This window comes from Sorex fumeus, unplaced genomic scaffold (genome assembly GCF_029834395.1).
Source record: "Sorex fumeus unplaced genomic scaffold, SorFum_2.1 ptg000130l, whole genome shotgun sequence".
NCBI lineage: Eukaryota > Metazoa > Chordata > Mammalia > Eulipotyphla > Soricidae > Sorex > Sorex fumeus.
This window is the reverse complement of record NW_026606187.1, coordinates 7,428,072-7,432,676: the sequence shown is the minus strand read 5'-3', so window position 1 is coordinate 7,432,676 and position 4,605 is coordinate 7,428,072. Positions and strand designations below refer to the sequence as shown.

At 50.4% G+C, this 4,605-nt stretch overlaps 1 non-coding gene across 1 annotated transcript; it reads right to left on the bottom strand.

Annotated features, from left to right (window-relative positions):
- Positions 1–1,292: 1,292 nt before the first annotated feature.
- LOC130046034 (U6 spliceosomal RNA) lies at positions 1,293–1,399 on the bottom strand. The gene has a single exon (XR_008795648.1). It is a non-coding gene; the product is annotated as a U6 spliceosomal RNA (small nuclear RNA).
- Between the last annotated feature and the right edge of the window lie 3,206 nt (positions 1,400–4,605).

Sequence of the window (4,605 nt, the reverse complement as noted above, 5' to 3'; positions counted from 1 at the left end):
CTGCTTCGTGGCCGGTTTTTTCCTCTCTAGGTGGTCTCCGGCTGCTTCCGCGCTGCCGACAGAGACGGCCTGGCCCAAAGCCTGAATTATTTATGATTTGGCCTTTCCAGGAAAAATACCACAGAGAATTGTATTTGTTTAGATCTTATCCGGATCTTAAATGTTTATAAGCAGGGGCCAAAAAAAAAAAAAAAAAGAAGCAGTGTTTCTGTTTCCATTTTCCATCTGGTTGGTGGGGGCATAGGTAGGAGAGAGGCATGGGTGTGTGTGTGTGTGTGTGTGTGTGTGTGTGCGCGCGCGCGCGCGCGTCTGTGTGTGTCTGTGTCTGTGTGTCTGTGTTTTATTTATTTATTTATTTATTGTGCTTTTTGGGTCACACCCGGTGATGCACAGGGATTCCTTCTGGCTCTGCACTCAGGAATCACTCCCGGCGATGCTTGGGGGACCCTGTGGGATGCCGGGGATTGAACCTGGTTTGGCCACATGCAAGGCAAACGCCCTCCCTGTTGTGCTATTGCTCCGGCCCCGAGAGGCTTGGTTCTGATGTGTCCTATCACCAACATCTCTATAGTTGGGCCTCTGTCACTGGCGCTGTCTACGCCTCCTCCTTTGGCAACTCTTTCTTGAAGGGGAGTTAGAATGTCTAGGAAGAGAAAATGAACCCCCAGCCCACCTCGCCCACCAGGCTCCAAAATGACCCCGACAAGCAGCTCACACACTTTGCCAGCCTCCCCGAGAATCCCCTGAGCCGGGCCAGTGTGGCAGAGTTTTCTTGAAGGGGCCTCCTAGGAAGTCTTTTGAGCTCTGTTGGCCAGCCAGACTGATACAGCCTAGCCCCTCTTTGCGGCGGGAAAGCCTGTCTCATCCTAGAAGAAGGTAGGCTGTGCGCCAGTAAAGCTTTATTTGTGCACACAGAGGTTTTCATTTCATATCCCCTTCACGTGCCTCCAAGTTTGTTCTCTCTCTCTGTCACTCACTCTCTCTCTCTCTCTCTGTTTCTCTCTCTAATTGTTTTTTGGGCCTCATGCAATAACATCCAGGGCTTACTCCTGGCTCTGTGCTCAGAGATTACACCTAATCTCAGGGGACCATCCAGGGAGCCAGGGATCAAACCAAACCTTACCTGCTATACTCTCTCTGTTTCTCTCTATCTCTCTGTCTCTGTCTCTTCTCTCTCTCTTTCTCTCTCTCTCTCTCATGCCCACTTTGGTTTCTTCTTTTTTTTTTTTAATTTTTATTAGTGAAACACCATAAGGTACAGTTGTAGATTTACAGATTTTTGTGCTTGGGTTTAAAATATGGAACGCTTCACGAATTTGCGTGTCATCCTTGTGCACGGGCCATGCTAATCTTCTCTGTATCGTTCCAATTTTAGTATATGTGCTGCTGAAGCGAGCACGGTTTCTTTTTTCAAAATAAGCAGTAACCTTTCCTGCCTTATTGGCCTTCCACATAATAGGCAGGAAGCTAGACTTGACCTGCAGGCCATAGTTCGGCAAAATGGACCGTTTATTTATTATGAATGTGGTTTTTCTCCCAATACATTTTGAAAACAGTAACTTTAGACGGTCACCCACCCTGTGTCATTGTGGATTTTCCTGCAGAAGCAATTCTGCAGCTATTAGGCAGCTTCTCTATCTAGTGCTTGAATTGTTTTTATTTTTTATGTTTATTTTTCCTGTTCATTTGTTTGAATGGTAGAAAGTGATTTAAAGACGACACTTTCCTCCTGTGGCAGCAGCTCTCCCATCCGAGCAAGCATGCACTCAGCCCGTGTGTGTGTGGGGGGGGGGGGGGGCTGTCTCCCCTAACCCTTTTCCTTTTCTCTCTCCTTTTTTTTTTCTTTTTTGGATTACACCCGGCGATGCACAGAGGTTATTCCTGGCTCATGCACTCAGGAATTACTCCTGGTGGTGCTCAGGGACCATATGGGATGCCAGGAATCGAACCCAGGTCGGCTGCATGCAAGCAAACGCCCTTCCTGCTGTGCTGTCGCTCCAGCCCCCTAACCCTTTTCTCGCAAGAAGGAGGTGGGCACTGCTCAGTGCTTGGAAGGCTGGGACTGAGTCTTCATTGTCCCAACTCCCATCATACTTTCCCCATGAGACGCCCGTATTTTGCGTGGCCACCGGACTCTCAGGGAACAACCCGGGGTGCTTGTGCTTGCTGCAGGGACGCATGGCGGGGGCAGACGCTCCACAGGAAAGCATTCCACCTGTTGAAAATTTCTAGCTTGGAGCACGAGTTTCAGAGTTGGAAAGTTTCTGCTCCCCAGCCTGGTCAGTGGGCCGAGGGACAGACCCCCACACCCTTGACTGCAGTGGACGGGTTGGACATGGCCAGTGGCATGTCAAGACCCACCCAGAGAGCAGCTAGGCTTGGGGAAGAGGAGGAGGAAGTCTGAGGCCGTCACCGAGAGTGACAGGTCAGTCAACAACTTGCCCGCCCTGATTTGAACGACTGTCGGGTGATGGGGCGGCTTACAGAGGAAAAAACAAATCCCCGGCATGAAAAATGGCAGCGGGGAAGTTCCTTCCTGCTTCACATTGTTTTTCCAGTTCCAGACAGGAAACATTCAAGTGTGTTTTCCTGGGCAGCGTGTTGGACACAAAGAAGCCTCTGACTAAGCAGAGAGAGAGAGAGAGAGAGAGAGAGAGAGAGAGAGAGAGAGAGAGCGCCATATGCAGAAATGTTAGGTCCCTGTAGCAAAAATGCTTGATTTCAAATCATCTGATTTAGCAAGGCTTTTTTTCCCCTTTTGATTAGCTTGTTTTGCGTATGTAGTATACTGTTCCTCTCCTTTGGCTTTACTAATGAATTTTTTTCTAAAAAGGAATCAAAATAGAACCCATCTCAGTAGGAACCGTTTCTATGGCTTCTATCAGTGAACTGAGCCTTTGTGAGCCCGAACCATGGCTCGGATTCTGAGTGATGGCTGCACGTTCCCTTGGGTAAATCGCCCCCTTCTCTGGTGCGGGCAAATGGTCCCTGAGTAGCACAGCCTGGAATGGACCAAGCTCTGGGGAGGAGACAGTGTGCAAAGCCAGCGGGGCTGCAAAGGGCAGAAGCGGGGATTGCCAGCCCCTGAGGCTCAGGTGCAGGGAGCTGGTGGTGCACAGGAGCCCCTCCCAGGGGTGTGTGACCTTCCCCAGTCTACGATCAGTCACTTAAAGACACCTTCACAGGGGTCGGAGAGATAGTACAGCAGTTAGGATGTTAGCCTGGCAAGCAGTGGAGCGAGGTTCGAGCCCCTGCGATTCCCATAGGGTCCCTCGAGCACCATCAGGAGTCATTCCTGAATGCAGAGCTAGAAGGAACCCCTGAGCATCGCCGGGTATGGCCCCCAAACAAAACCAACAAGAAAAGATACCTACAAAGACTAGATAGTGTTCAAACTCAATACTGTTCAAACAGCCGGCTGCTCAAAGGGTTCTGTAGATTCGGTAAGAGTCCCTCGTCCAGTGGTGTTTGTCACAGAAATAGAAGGGGAGAAAAAAATCCTGAACTCCACAGGGAACCATGAAAGATGCCAGTCAGAGTCGGCAGGAACATAAAGGCCAAACAGGAGGCATCGCACGCCGGGTTTCAAACCCGAGCTTACAAATCAGGTATCCTGAGTACATGGAGCTGGGGAGAGGTTGTCGGTGTGCAAAAGAGAACCTGGATTCCTCCTCACGCCACTCGCCAAAATGAGTGTCCGTCCCACTATCCCTTTGAGGTCATTAAACATCCTCACTGTCTCATCTCTGAATTCTGTATCAGAGAGGTTGTGTATGTGTGGGTATTCCCCGCCGAGGCTTCAGGGCTCTTTTCCTCATCCACTCCTCATGGCTGGGGTCTGCGCTGTTTCCCCGTGATGCTGTGAGGGTCTGGGGGTGGATCCCTCGGGTTCACTCCCAGTGTCCCCCTCTCACCGCCAGGAAGAACCCCGGGCAAGCTCGGTCGATGGTGGTCTCCTCTCTCCCTTCCGAGGATAATTCCTTCCTCTTTGGTGCTCCTGTGTGACTTTTGTGGGTCCTCTTATGCTGATTCATGGGACGTGTTTTTTTTAGATCGGGCTTGCACAGATTCTGTGGTCACCGTGATTTTGGTGAGTTAGGGGGATATTTTTATAAGAATAGGCTAATAGACTATGGGCCGAATGTGGTTGGGATAGCCAGGCTGCCCTTGTAAGAGTTCGGTCTAGGAGGCTGAGTTACGGGTTCAATGCACTGTGAAAGGGGAAATTAACTGGTGGCCTGGAGGCCATCCCCCCCCCCCCCCATCCCTTTATACCTGCGGGGGCAGGGGCCTGTGTTGGTGCAGTTGGTTGCAGTTGGATTTGCAGTGCCCTTCTAAAACCAGAGGTGTTCCCTCTCGCCTAGGCGCTCATTTGGGCACTTTTGGCCATCAAGGGGCCTCTGCTCACCAAAATGAACTTGAACTGTACTTCCAGCTGGAAGATTTTCCCTCCCTGGAGAAGACCTATAAATACTTGCCAACAGGACACTTATCATTAGGGGGAATGAAAATGCACAGAGCCTTGAGCGGTCGCCTCAGCCTTTTATCAAAAAGGCAAGAAGGAGATAACAGAGGTTGGAAAGCACCTGGAGAAATACCCAGGTC